Source organism: Mesoplodon densirostris, chromosome 4 (assembly GCF_025265405.1).
Source record: "Mesoplodon densirostris isolate mMesDen1 chromosome 4, mMesDen1 primary haplotype, whole genome shotgun sequence".
In the NCBI taxonomy this organism is placed as follows: domain Eukaryota; kingdom Metazoa; phylum Chordata; class Mammalia; order Artiodactyla; family Ziphiidae; genus Mesoplodon; species Mesoplodon densirostris.
This window is the reverse complement of record NC_082664.1, coordinates 162,765,798-162,781,605: the sequence shown is the minus strand read 5'-3', so window position 1 is coordinate 162,781,605 and position 15,808 is coordinate 162,765,798.

Here is a 15,808-nt window from a genome sequence, read left to right as displayed (position 1 = left end):
AGTCAGAGACAGAATTTTTTGGACATAGGGTTTGAACCAGACAGTATGGCATTTGTTCCATATGTTGTGCTGCCTATTATGTGCCTGGCACATCATAGTCACTCAATAAATACTTGTGTAAATGAATGCATCAAAGTAGAGGCAATGAATAATTAAATCTAGACTACCACATGAATGTAAGTGGGGTACATGTCATTACGGAGATGGGTACATAGGGACAGAATGGGGGAAGCCACCTATATCAGTTTGAAATATAAATTAGGGCTTGAGGACTAAAAAGAATTTTCAGCAGCCAGAATGCCCTTTTGATTCCTTTCTTTGATGATCTGAAATACTGACAATTGACCTTTAGAAACAACAGAGTTTACAGTTGTACACAATAAAAACCGTATCTCATATCAAAGACCTTACAATATGGAGATGTTCACGAACTGCATTTATACATGGGGTCCTCCTATATAATATTTATTCAGTACTTACAGTATTCTGAGTATTATTTTAGGAGAAGGAATAACAAAGCTAAGGCATTATTCCTTCTGATAAAGCAATAGAAGGGAATTCGAAGCCAAAAGAATAGCATAAGTAAAGCAAAAATATATGAATGAACAACATAAAAATGCAAGAATTTTGAAATGACTGAGTGTGGAAACACTGATGTCACTCTTACAGAGTTCAGAGCAGCACCTAGGGACCAGTTTCCATGGACCTGCTTTCAGTTTAAGCAGCTCCAGCTCTTCAGTTGTTTTCTCCATTCTGCTCTCAACGAGGCTAGCTACCGAATAAGAGAAACTGTTGGAGGCATGGGGCACGGCATATTTTCTCCAGCCCTTGAAGTAAACATTCATCCTTGCCAAGCAGAGAAACATAGGACCTAGTGTTCATGTCAAAAATGTATTATATAATAAATCAGTTCTTGGCTTTCTGCAACAGCCTTTTAGCCCATCATCAATGCTTATGGTACAAATTTAAATAGAGATTATGCAAATACCTACAATACAAGGATGCCAACATAAATTCTATGGTGTCTCAAAGCAGAGCAGTACCAGAAAAGGCATGGCTTTCAATTTAATTGCATTAAAATTGGTCTCTTTTGGCATATTTTCTTGGAAATGAAAGGGAAATAAAATTGTATTTTCTTTTTTGTGTTTTTTTCTCAGAATTGCATGATATTATAAAAACAACTCACCACTTGTGAAAAAAGACCCAAACCAATTTCAAAATATTTCATAGATATTAAATATCAGAACTTGAATCTAAGTTCCATAAAATGGTCAGTGAAGAATACATAGAACATACAATTATCACCTATATTGGATAGAAAATGAGTCCTAATAATTAAATCTGTGTTGATGGCAAAAGCATTTTGTTCTTTTGAAACATATAAATGACAACTAGTCAACATCTACTGACCATTCTTAATTTTTCTCTTCCAGTATGGTTGTCTCAGGAAATAGGTTTTACAGATATAATGGTTTACATAGTTATACGTTACCACGTGAACACAGCCATGCACACAGACTTGCCAGTATGAATCAAAATGACACTTCAGTTCTTATTTCTTAGGGTCTCTTTCTGCAATCAAACGTAAGTACATTCTTCATCTGTCTTTAGGAAAGCATTTAGCTATAAAAGTCCAGACTCAGCAAGGAATTTCACAATAGAATGATAAAAATATCAAAAGGTATCAAAAGGTAAGAACCTAGTTTTTCATAATACCCTCAGAAAGATTTTCTTCATCTAAAAAATACCATCTCATAAAGAAAGCAAGCTCAATGGCTCAAGCAATAGGTTGAGTTCTTGTATCGCTTTCAAAGTATGAGGAACTAGCAGACAAATGTAGTAGCAATAATTTATTTTTGAAGCATGGATAACATGATTTTCCTACTTTTTTTTCCAAAAGAAAAAAAAATCAGCTGAGATTTCAGGACATATAATTGAAAGCTTTTTTCTCCTATTGGCAATATAAAGTAGAAATTGAGACAAACCTATACTAACTAGGATATACTCCACCACTTTGTAAAAAGTTTCCTTCCTTTTACAAGGCCAGATGGTAAAATGCAAGCACCTACTACACACACACACACACACACACACACACACACACACACACACACATTTTTTGCCAATGCTATCAAAGATGGTTGTTATGTTATTTCATAAAACTGCCTGATTTATTCTCTTTCTGAAGGGTAAGGTGTCCCTTTTGGTTGAATGACTCCAATTGGTGTTGACTCATTCAGCAGAAGAGTTAAATAAAAGAAAACTTTACTCTCATGATGCCACTGACTTCAAAATCCATTTTATAATCCTTAAAATTTCATTGAAAAACATTCTTTCTTTTTTGTGCTGTCAGAGAAACCTTGCTGCAGTTAGTTACATTTCCAATATCTGATGCTGCTTCAGTGACAGGGTCTTGCTGATGGAGCCATTCCAACTGGACTGGAAGGCATGGTGCCTGAGCCTCTGTGCTCGTTTGCGTGGTGACCTCCTCACTGAAGGTTGATGAGTTGTTTTTTATTTTTCATGTTTCTCAGAGACAGAATGAATACCATAAGCTCTCAGGAGATGATTTTAATTTAAATTATTTAAAATCATTATCACTGGTGAGTTTTATATAACTGTATCCATCGATGGTGTACCAGCATGTGTGATTTTTCTAACTGGAGAGTTAATATATGTGTACACACACACACATACAGCTTTGCTTTAGTAATGCTTGGTAGAGTTACTTCAAAGAGAAACAAACATAATGGAGACAATAATCTTGTGACAATTCTTTCCAACTGGTAACAGGTAATTTATTTTAGGAACAGCATATCACAGCCACTATACTGTACCTCCTCACTAGAATTAAAGCCCCAAGTGAGGATGTAACTTACAAGAAATCAGAGATTGTTCTGTCTTGTTTACCATTGTACCAGCTGCACCTAGAACAGCAACTGGCACACAGTTATTATGTTTTTTTTCCCAGTCATTAATTCAGTGAGTATTTATTGTTTTGCCTACATGTACAAAATACTGCATACAGAGGTGATAATTAGTAGGGAAGAGACAAAAATGATCTGAGTTTACCATGAGGCAATGGCAGATAGGAACAAAAAAAATCAAAATAAAATGTGATAAGTAATGTGATCAAGAATAGTTATTATAATGTGAATCAGTGATTTTACAATTCCTTTAACATATTGGAAAATCCTCTATTAAACTATTCAGGCATGTTTTTGGTATTACATGATTTATTTTTCTTCCTATGAATTTAGCAAATTCACCTACAAGGTGAATTTCTCATGGTCAATTATGGCCTTGAAAATATTTTTCTCTCTTCTGGTTTTCTGATTATTATTAAAATTCTTATTAAAATATATACTTATTCTAAGAACAAGATATAACATTCATAAACATATTTTACCTAATAAAAGAGCACTTAAAGCAAGTATTAACAGACATAAAGGGAGAAACTGATAGTAATACAATATAGTAAGGGACTTTAAATACCCCACTTACATCAATGGATAGATCATCCACACAGAAAAAAAAAAAAAAAAAGAAACAGTGGCCTTAAATGAAACATTAGATCAAATGAACTTAATTGATATCTACAGAACATTTCATCTAAAAACAGCAGAATACAAGTTCCTTTCAAGTATACATGGAATTTTCTCCATGATAGATCACATGCTAGGCCATAAAACAAGTCTTAATAAATTTTAAAAGACTGATATCAAGCATCTTTTCTGACAACAATGATAGGAAACTAGAAATCAACTGCAGGGAGAAAACCAGAAAAAATCACAAACACTTGGAGATTAAACAACATGCTACTAGGAAACTAATGGGTTAATGAAGAAATCAAAGAGGAAATTAAAAAATACCTTGAGACGAATGAAAACAGGAACAAATATTTCCAAAATTTATGGGGCACAGCCAAAGCAATTCTAAGGAGGAAGTTTATAGCAATACAGGCTTACCTCAATAAATAAGAAAAATCTCAAAAATACTACCTAACTTTCCACCTAAAGGAAAGAAATTAGCAAAAGAAGAACAAACAAAATGCAAAGTCAGAAAAAGGAAGAAAAAAATAAAGATCAGAGTGGAAATAAATAAAATAAAGACCAAAACAACAATAGAAAAGATCAATGTAAGAGATGATTTTTTAAAAAGGTAAACAAATTGATAAACCTTTAGACAGATTTATCAAAAAAATAGAGGACCAAAATAAATAAAATTAGAAATGAAACAGGAAAAGTTAAAACTGATATCACAGAAATACAAACAATCATAAGATAATACTATGAAGAGTTATATGCCAGCAAATTTGACAACCTAGAATAAATGGATAAATTCCTAGAAACATACAATTCTCTAAGTCTGAATCAGGATGAAATAGAAAATCTGAACAGATCAATGCCTAGTAATGAAATTTTTTAAAAAAAAGAGAAATAATGAGCTAGAGCCTTAATAATTATTAAAATATATGCATTCTCTATAATTTTAAAAGTTTGATCAATCAACAGATGAATTGAAAAAGAAGATGTGGTAATATATACACAAAGAAATACTACTGAGCCATAAAAAGAATGGAATTTTGCTGTTTGCAACAACATGAATGACTTGCAGAGCATTACGCTAAGTGAAATAAGTCAGACAGAGAAAGACAAATACTGTATGATATGTCCTACATGTGGAATCTAAAAAATACAACAAGCTAGTGAATATTAAAAAAAGAAGCAGACTCACAGATACAGAGAACAAACTAGTGGTTTCCAGTGGGGAGAGGGAAGTGAGGAGGGGTGAAATAGGAATAGGGAGTTAAGAGATACAAACTATTATCTACAAAGATATACTGGATAAGGATACAAATATAAGGATACAATATATCCTTATACAAAGATAAGGATATATTGTATAACACAGGGAATATAGTCAATATTTTAGAATAACTATAAATGGATTAAAAACTTTTAAAATTGTGAATCACTATAATGTACACCTATACCTTAGATCATATTGTACATCAAGTATACTTCAATTAACAATTTTAATTAGGGCTTCCATGGTGGCGCAATGGTTGAGAGTCTGCCTGCCGATGCAGGGGACACGGGTTCGTGCCCTGGTCTGGGAAGATCTCACATGCCGCAGAGCGGCTGGGCCCGTGAGCCATGGCTGCTGAGCCTGCATGTCCGGAGCCTGTGCTCTGCAACGGGAGAGGCCACAATAGTGAGAGGCCTGTGTACCGCCCCCCCCCAAAAAAAAATTAATTAAAAAATAAATAAATAAACAAAAGTTTGGTTTTGACACACGAATATACAAACAGATCTCTTTGTAAGCAATGGCTCTTAAAGATGAACATACATATACCTTTCTCTAAACAACATTATTCTTTAAGTTGCTAAATTGTTTTACATGCATATAAAAATGAATGTAGTAATATTATGTGAAATAGCCAAAATCTAGGAAAGCCCAAAATATATAATAAAAAATGTTTAGGTTTTTATATAATTTTACACAGCAAAGTGAATGAACAAATATTCATACATGGAATAACATAAATAAAACTTAGAAAAAAAATTCAAACAATATTGAATAAAAAAAGATAAACTCAGAAGGCTATGATGGTATGATATCAGTTTTATAAAACTGAAAATGGCAAAATCAATTTTATATATTTTAAGTTGTATAATGTTTTTGAAAAGTTTGTTTTTTAAAAAAGCTAGGAAAGAGTAAATATAAAATTCACAACAGTGGTTATGTTAAGGAGTTGCAAGGATAAGAAGAAAATACACTGATAGTGACACTGGCATAGATAATGATTTACTTACCAAATTCCATGGTGCGTTTACCAGTAAGTTCTATTATGATGCTTCATAATTTTTACATATATTATATAATGGACATTGCTAATGTTTTGCCTATTTCTCTTCAGATCCCACTTATGTTTCTTTATGCTTCTTTTTAGGCTTTTGTATCTTATTGATTATAAAAGCTCTGAACTATACTGACTTTGATGACTGCCATTAGCCTAACAGAATCACTTTGGCTAAATACGCAGAGAACCAGAAGTACCTGAGAGTTCCTTTCTTCCTGGGATGGCCCTCAGCCAATACAGAAAAATAAATGAAAAGAGAAAAATCAATGAAAAGAGAAACTGGTTCTACTGGACATTCCTCTCCTATCTCCTTTGCTGGCTCTAAGACCTCCAACCTTAGAATAAGTTAGGTTCTTAGTCTTTGGTCTTCTTCCCTTGGTTATCTATATCCAGTACTTGCATGAACACATAGACTGTCATGTTTGTATGATCATGATTCTCAAAATCATATCTTTTGCTTAAAACTCCATACCAGACCCCCGACCTGTAAATTTGGCTGCCTACATCATCAAAAAATCTAGAAACAATAAATGCTGGAGAGGGTGTGGAAAAAAGGGAACACTCTTGCACTGCTGGTGGGAATGTGAATTGGTACAGCCACTATGGAGAACGGTATGGAGGTTCCTTAAAAAACTACAAATAGAACTACCATATGACCCAGCAATCCCACTACTGGGCATATACCCTGAGAAAACCATAATTCAAAAAGAGACATGTACCAAAATGTTCATAGCAGCCCTATTTACAATAGCCCGGAGATGGAAACAACCTAAGTGTCCATCATCGGATGAATGGGTAAAGAAGATGTGGCACATATATACAATGGAATATTACTCAGCCATAAAAAGAAATGAAATTGAGCTATTTGTAATGAGGTGGATAGACCTAGAGTCTGTCATACAGAGTGAAGTAAGTCAGAAAGAGAAAGACAAATACTGTATGCTGACACATATATATGGAATTTAAGAAGAAAAATGTCATGAAGAACATAGGGGTAAGACAGGAATAAAGACACAGACCTACTAGAGAATGGACTTGAGGATATGGGGAGGGGGAAGGGTAAGCTGTGACAAAGTGAAAGAGCGGCATGGACATATATACACTACCAAACGTAAGGTAGCTAGCTAGTGGGAAGCAGCCGCATAGCACAGGGAGATCAGCTCGGTGCTTTGTGACCACCAGGAGGGGTGGGATAGGGAGGGTGGGAGGGAGACACAAAAGGGAGGGGATATGGGAACATATGTATATGTATAACTGATTAAATTTGTTATAAAGCAAAAAAAAAAAATTTGGCTGCCTAATTAACATCTACTGGATGTTCAATAGGCCCTACAATTTCAACAAATCTCACGGTTAGAACCTAGTATGATATTTCTCCTAAACTTACATTCTTAAAATGTTCATATTTCAGTATATTCTCCCAGCTCCTATGACCAAACCATCATAAAACGTTGGCACTTCTTCAGGAAAGGGTTAACTCATTAAACCAGGGTTGCTCAAACCCTACACATTCCAAAGAAAGGCTTGTCTTCAGGACTGGTTCTTGGCTGGCTCCTAGGAAATGAGCTCTTTACTCTTGTAATATTCTGCTTGAAAGACCATATTTGTATGCCTCTGACTTTGGGTTATGCTGCACCCATTTTACCAGATAAGTCTGTCCTAACAATGTGATTTATGGTGTATTGGTGAGGGTTCTCCAGAGAAACAGAGCCAATAGGATATATAGAGAGATATATAAGAGGAGACTTATTACAGAAATTTGCTCTGCTGGTTATGGAAGCAGAGAGGTCCCATAATCTTCCATCTGCAAGCTGGAGAACCTGGAAAGCCAGTGGTGTAATTCAGTCCGAGTCCAAAGGCGTGAGAATTAGGGAACCGATGGCATGGGTCCTGATCTGAGTCCCAAATCTCAAGAACCAGGAGTACCAATGTCTGATAGCAGAAGAAGATGGATGCTTCAGCTCAAGCAGAGAGAGCTAATCTGCCTTTCTCCCCCTTCTTGTTCTATTCAGGCCCTCAACAGATTGGATGATCCTGCTGTGATTGGTGAAGGAGATTTCTTCGACTCAGTCTACTAATTCACAGCCTAATCTCTCCCAGAGACACACTCACAGACAGATTAAGAAATGTTTACCAGGAATATATCATGGATTGAAAGGGTCAGTATTATAAAACCATCAATTCACCTCTAATTGATCTATATGATAAATATAGCCTCAATCAAAATCAAAGACCAAGCAGAGCTAAGATAATCTTGAAGAAGAAAAAGAAAAATGGAGAATAACTGTATAATAAAGTCATTATAAAGCTATAGGATAGACACAGAGAAATAGACCAGTGAAATAGATGGTCAACAAAGAGATTCACTTGTATATGGATGCAGCATAGAAATGATGGTATGTTCAATAAATGTCAATTGGATATCATTTAGAAAAATGTATTTTCACCTATACCTCCAATATACACAGAAATCAATTCTAGATGGATAATAATCTAAATGTTAGAGAAGAAAAAAGGATCTTCTTCAAGGTATCATAGAAGAAAATCTTCATGATTTTAAGGTAATCAAAGTTGTCTTAACCAAGAAAATATTACTAATTGGAAAGGAAATTAGAAATGCTTGTCCATCAAAAAATACCCTTTATAGGGTAAAAAAAGCAAACTTAATAGAAAAATGGGTCAGGGACTTGAACAGAGGATATTCAAATGGGCAAAATATACAGAATTTGGAGAACATAGGGATCTGACACACTTATGAACTGAAGGTGAGAAGTTAAATTGCTTCTATGATTTGGAAAATTGTTTGGCATTATCAACTAAAAAGTTGAACACATACTTACTCTATGACCTAGCTAGTGATGGGCATATCTGTGGAAGTACATTTTAGGCACAGAGAACTGTGAGTCCAAAGACCTTAAGACAGCTGAATACCTGATGCATTCAAGCAACAACAAAGAGGCTGGTGTGTTTTTTTTTTTTCTTCCCTCTCACCCTCCTCCCATTGGAGTGTAAAGGACTCATCTGACCCGTCTTGTTCACTGAGGTCTTTCCAGCAGTTAGGTGGATAACATAAAAGCTCACTAAGTGTCCAAAGGAATGAATGAGTGAGAGAATACATCCAGTTTCCTTTTTCTTTTGTTTTTTGGCTGCACCTTGAGGCATGTGGGATCTTAGTTCTTCTACCAGGATCAAAACTGCATCCCCTACAGTGGAAGCACAGAGTCTTAACCACTGAACCACCAGGGAAGTCCCGAGAATACATCCAGTTTCCTGGCTTTTCATTAGCACATCTCTGCTCTTTTATTAAAAGCATAAATCTTTATAATGATCCAAATAACAAAGAGATGAAAGCTTCTGCCCCAGGTTCATATTTCTTAAAGTGTTTTTGGTGGATCATTGGTTCCACAAATGCTCACCAAAAAAAAATGTCTCACAATCATATGTGGAAACTTTGCTTACTGTGTCTCCCACTTAGAAAATCACACTGTACTTTAGCAGATTAAAATGTTTTTGAAAGCATATAAAAATATAAAATATAAAAGTTGCAGAATTGAGAAGTTCTTGTAACTAAAACATACTCCCGTTATAACTCTTCAAGTATTTTCCAGATGGAGTTGACCCTGGAACTATTTTTATTTAATGTCTCTTAACATTCTGAGGAAGCCAGTGCTCCACCATAAACTTGGGGAAATTAGGAGAACACTAATAAACAAGCCTTGCTCTGAAGAGTCCTGCTGAGGTGATGCAGCGTAAAGATCAAAGATGACCCTAAGAAGAAACATGTAACATGATGAGGAGTCCAAAGGACCTCTCTTCTTGTCCTTCTCCTTTGGAGAGGTTTTAGGAGTCACGTGGCTTAAAAAGGGGAAAATGGATAAATGCAGCACAGAACAAAAAGGTAAATGAAACATAGTGGCAGGATTCCCACAGAGCCAGTTCTAAAACCCTGCATGTTTTCAGCAACCATAAAAACATCTAAATTCAAACTGAAAGTGCCACGTTCCATTGAGACAGCACCAAGTGCTTGGTAGCTTCTCCTGGAGTTCTTGTCTAACACACCATGAAGGCAGATTTTTTTTTTTTTTTTATAGCCAGAATAAAACATAAAAGTAAGGACAAAATGGAGTGGGAGAATCACTGGCGATTCTCCCCATATCTGACAATTTGTTGTGTGGTTGGAAGTGGAAGAGCATTTCGTGACCAATGACTCCTATATTTCTCCTTTTCTCATAATATGACTCAAAATTGGTCCCACATTTCACAAGTGTTCCCCATATATTTTCAAGTCCAATATTGCCTTTTCTGACATGTGACTCTGGTTACATTCAGAATCAAGGCCTCCCTATAAGATTAAGCATTCTTAATACCAAGCTTTGCTACAAGAAAAAAAAAAACGTTCTATTTTACTCAGCATTACATAAACAAGTCGTATCTAATTCTCTGAAGTGAAAGTGCCATAAAAGATATATACATATACATTCTTTCAGCTAAATTGGTGCCATAAAGCTATATTACAAATATGAATAATGCTTTTCTGCAGTGATATTTAGGGCTATACAAATACTGTTTAGAGACATTTTGGTTTCTTCTACCTTTGCAGGATAAGACATTAAAGGAAAACATTACTATATTTTATTGAAGTTAAAACTGTTGGGTTATAGCATTTTTAATATGGTAACCTAGGCCAAATACTGAAGCTAGCATTTATTTTGTTGCTTTTGACATGTCTTGTTTAAAGGCTCTAAGAAATGAAAAATTCCAATGAAAGCCATATTGAAGTTTATTGATATAATCTCTATAATGTAAAATCTCCATAAAAATTTGTCACTTCATTTAATGAGATGATAGGAAATGGAATTATTCTTGGAGAAATTTTTATATGGTCAATCAGGTACAATTAAACTATCATCTAGATATCTTTATACTATTGGAAATTACAGGATGTGTTTTCAGAAGTGTTTGGTTGATGTCTTTTTATTCTACAGAGAACTTAATGACAGTTATTACAACATGCCACACTACACTGATTGTACTAAAACAATTCAATAATATACAGTTAAAATGTTATCTAGGATCTATAAAGAATATAGAAATTCTCCTTCTATCTTCCCATGGTTCGATGGTTCTGAAAGGTGTCTCTGTATGTTAGAATACATATGTGATAAGGAAAATTGATATGTTATTAAAAGTTCTATAGAGAGCTGTTGCTGTAATCCCATTAAATGTTGGATGTATATTATGTTGAACTGTATTAAAAATTAAGTTAGGAGACATAAACAGTGAAATTCCACAGTTTGCCTCCAATCAAACTTATTGTGCATTTATCTATCAAACAGGTAATTTCTTATTGGCTAATAAATGGCTACTTTTGCCTGTTAAGGAAAACTTCTCTTATGTATCTGACCTATGATATCAATGTCTTAAGGATCTGTGTTCTCTTCTTTCTATGCATGTTCTTTCTGGACAATGTCATCCACCATTTTGACAGAATAAAAATGTCTCCAATGTTTCCTAACTAGATCTTTATCATGAAATCCAAACACTACTTGTCTAAATTCACTGGACAACTCCCCTTGTTCATCCTATAAACACACCAAATTCAATTTCTTGCAACCAAATTTATTAAGGCAATCAGTGCTTGTCCCAGATGTCAGAGTATATTCATTGGTCAGACAATTGACTAGATATGGAGAGTTATCTTGCCCTGCCTCTTAAGGGGGAAGCAGGACACTTTTCTGTCCCCAACTGGGGTCATTAGAATGTACTCAGAAGTATCAGCCTCTAGAGTTATGTTACCAGATTCACCAAAGAGAACACAGGATACCCAAGTAATTTTGGATTTGGGATAAACTACAACTATGTATACATATATTTAGTATAAGTGTCTCATACTTTGCAAAATACTTAGAATAAAAATATTTATTATCTGACATTAAAACTTACCTGGACATCCTTTGTTTTATCTGGCAATCCTAACTTTAGAGACAACCTGCATATATGCTCTTGGATTGGTTTCTAGGTAAAGCAGAAATGAAGAATGAAGATGTTTGTTTTCTTGGCTTAGGTTACAAAGAGTATTGCCTACATTTCAAATCCTTTCCATAATTACGCTGAACTCTTTATAACTAAATCTTTCCTTTTTTTTTTTTTTTTTTTGCGGTACGCGGGCCTCTCACCGTTGTGGCCTTTCCGGTTGCGGAGCACAGGCTCCGGACGCGCAGGCTCAGCGGCCATGGCTCACGGGCCCAGCCACTCCGCGGCATGTGGGATCCTCCCGGACCGGGGCACGAACCCGCATCCCCTGCATCGGTAGGCGGACTCAACCACTGTACCACCAGGGAAGCCCAAAATCTTTCCTAACTTTTACTGATTATTTTGATAACAGTTTAGATAATGGTTACAAAATATTTTCCATCTTAAGATTATATTTCATTATTCAGGGATGAATTTTATTTCCTTTCCCAAATTTATTCCTCTTTCAAGTTCATCCAGAAACTGGCAAGTAGAAGGATCCCCAGCATATTTAACAATCAATTTAATCCCATCACATTGGTTATTTCCAAGGACCCAAAATTTGTTGAAAAGTCTCAATTATTATTATTTTTTTTTGCGGTATGCGGGTCTCTCACTGTTGTGGCCTCTCCCGTTGCGGAGCACAGGCTCCGGACGCGCAGGCTCAGCGGCCATGGCTCACGGGCCCAGCTGCTCCGCGGCATGTGGGATCCTCCCGGACCGGGGCATGAACCCGCGTCCCCTGCATCAGCAGGCGGACTCTCAACCACTGTGCCACCAGGGAAGCCCGAAAAGTCTCAATTCTGACACTCAATTCTCTATAACTTTAAATAAAAAATTGAATATGCCTAGAACAAATTCAACATCCGTTCTATTTCCTTTTTGTTCTCCACACACTTTACTGCTCCCGTCTTTGTAACTTTTAACATTTTGATCATTATGCTTCCACTTTAATGCAGCCTACATACTCCAGTATTTGCATAATTTCCCTCTATCCCAATGACACACACTTCTGTAAAAAGTTCCAAAATTCCAGCTTCTAATAACTCTCTTCAGCCCTGAGTGATTACTGTACCTCTAATATCAACCACCCACATTGACATTTAAATCTGTGTCATCACTGACTTTTAGTTGCTTTCTCTGTGGAATCTTACTTGTACAACTAGTTTACAAGATCACTTTGACTTTTGATACAACACCACACAGAGCAAAATGTCAACTCCAAAAAATTCTCCAAGAATGAGCTACTTTTTCACTTCTTGTGATCTTTGGAAACAAAAAAGCATTAGAACAGGTAGTTAGGAGTTATATTTGCTTTGAGATTATATTTACAAACATGTAGTAGGTGCAAATTAACAGCAATGCACTTAAACTACTGCTGCCTTTTCAGTAATTCTATCATGTTGCTCAAGGAAATGATGACATACACTGATTTTAGGAATTTTTGAAATGAAGAAAAATATAAGAAAAAACAAAACTTATAAATCTCTTCTTCCACTCTATTCCATGTGAAGTAATTGATCAACTTCTCTTCTCCTCTGACTATGCAGTATTAAAACCAACACTTACATAAAATTTTAAATCTTTTTTTCACATGGAATTACATTGTGAGCATGTTTCCATTTTATTAAATTATTTGGATACATGGGGTTGAATAAGTTGTGTAGTGATCTTTAATAAAGATAAATAACTATTATCTATAAGATTTTTGAAGATGTAGCTTTGACTACAATTCTGAATAATTCCTTATTAGAATGATAAATACCTGGTCAAAAGTTATGCTTTACTTAAACCTTCTGATGCATATTTACAAATTTATTTTCAGAAGGCTTGAGGCAATTACATTCTCCCCAGTAGTCCATTTTAACAAGTCAGATAAATAATATTTTTATTCAGCATTTAACAATTTTTCTGTGAAATAACATTATTTTTAACTTGTTACTTTGATTATATTTTAAAGTAAATGTACAGTCACATGTTTCAGTCACCGTTTTTTTCTTTAGTTGCTTTTTCTTTGAAGTATGATTAATTCCTAAGGTATAATTGAAATGTGGGTTAACATTTCACCTTTATTTCAATGTAAGAGGTCTTTACACAGTAATTATACAAACTGGCTGTTGTTAGTACTGCAAATAATTTTCACATTTGGCATTAATTTTTCTTTGCAGAGCTTTGAAAGGGGTGGCACAGTGTCACATAACCATATGTCTACCATAATCACTTGCACATATAAGTCGATGTTTTTAGGCCCATGTTTTTTCATAATAATACCAATTCCATAATTTTTTTTTTTTGCGGTACGCAGGCCTCTCACTGTTGTGGCCTCTCCTGTTGCGGAGCACAGGCTCCGGACGTGCAGGCTCAGCGGCCATGGCTCACGGGCCCAGCTGCTCCAAGGCATGTGGGATCTTCCCGGACCGGGGCACAAACCCACATCCCCTGCATCAGCAGGCAGACTCTCAACCACTGCTCACCAAGGAAGCCCCCATAAAGTTTTTTTAAAAGAGTGAGTCAGTGTATAATACAGCATCTTAGAGTTATGTCTGGCATATTATACTTTCCAATAACTGCTATTTATTTAAAAACTGTGATTAGGCACACAATTTTTTAACAGCTTTATTGAGATATAATTCACATATCAAGCACTCATTTAAAATGTGCAAAAGCAATGACTTTTAGTATATTAACAGGTTATGCAAATATCACAATCAATTTAAGAAAATTTTCATCGTTCAAAAACAAACCTTGTAACTCTTAGCCATAATTCCTTGACCCTCCTCAGCCCTAGGCAACCACTCATCTACTTTTCATCTCTGTAGACTTGCCTATTACTGGAAGTTCATTTAAATGGAACCACACAATATGTGATCCTTTGCACCTGGTTTCTTTCACTTAGCATATGTTTTTAAGGTTTATTCCTATTGTAGTATGTATCAGTACTTAACTCCCTTTTATGGTTGACGAGTATTGCATTGTATTGCTATAACACATTTTATTTAGTCATAAGTTTATGGATATTTAATTGTTTTCCACTTTTTTGCTATTACGAATAATGCTTCACTGAATACACATGTACAAGTTTTTCTGTAGACGTTTTTACACTTCTCCTGGGTGTATACGTGGAGTTGTATTACTGAGTCATACAACAGTTATAAGTTTAATCTTTGAGGAACTTCCAGACTGTTAACTAGAGACATAACGTCATTTTGCATTCCTACCAGCAATGGATGAGTGTTCTAATTTCCCCTCATTTTTGTTGCCATTTTTTATTAGCTGTCTTTCTTATTATATGCACCCTAGTGGGTTCAAAGTAGTATCTCATTGTGGTTTTGACTTGCATTCCGGTCTTGGCTCCACCTTTTCACATGATTTTTGTCAAATGTATTTTTGTAAAAGTATAAATTCAGATCCTTTGCCCAGTATTTGGTTGGGCTATTTGTCCTTTTATTAATGAATTTTAAGCATTCTTTATATATTCTAGATACAAGTCCTTTATCAAATATATGATTTGAAAATAACTTCTCCCATTCTGGAAGTGGCAAAATGGTATCCCTTGTATCACTCAAGTTTTTCATTTTGATGATATCCAATTTATCTATGTTTTTCTTTTGTTGCTAGTGATTTGGTGTCATAGCTAAGAAACCATTGCCTAATCCTAGGTCACAAAGTTTTTTTAAAAAAATCTTTTATATTGTTTTATTAATACTTCTACCAGCCGTCTATGTGCATTCTTATTTTTATTTTATTTTTTTAACATCTTTCTTGGAGTATAATTGCTTTACAATGTTGTGTTACTTTCTGCTGAATAACAAAGTGAATCAGATATATATATATATATATATATATATATATAAAATCTCCCCATATCCCATCCCTGTTGCATCTCCCTCCTACCTTCCCTATCTCACCGCTTTAAGTGGTCACAAAACA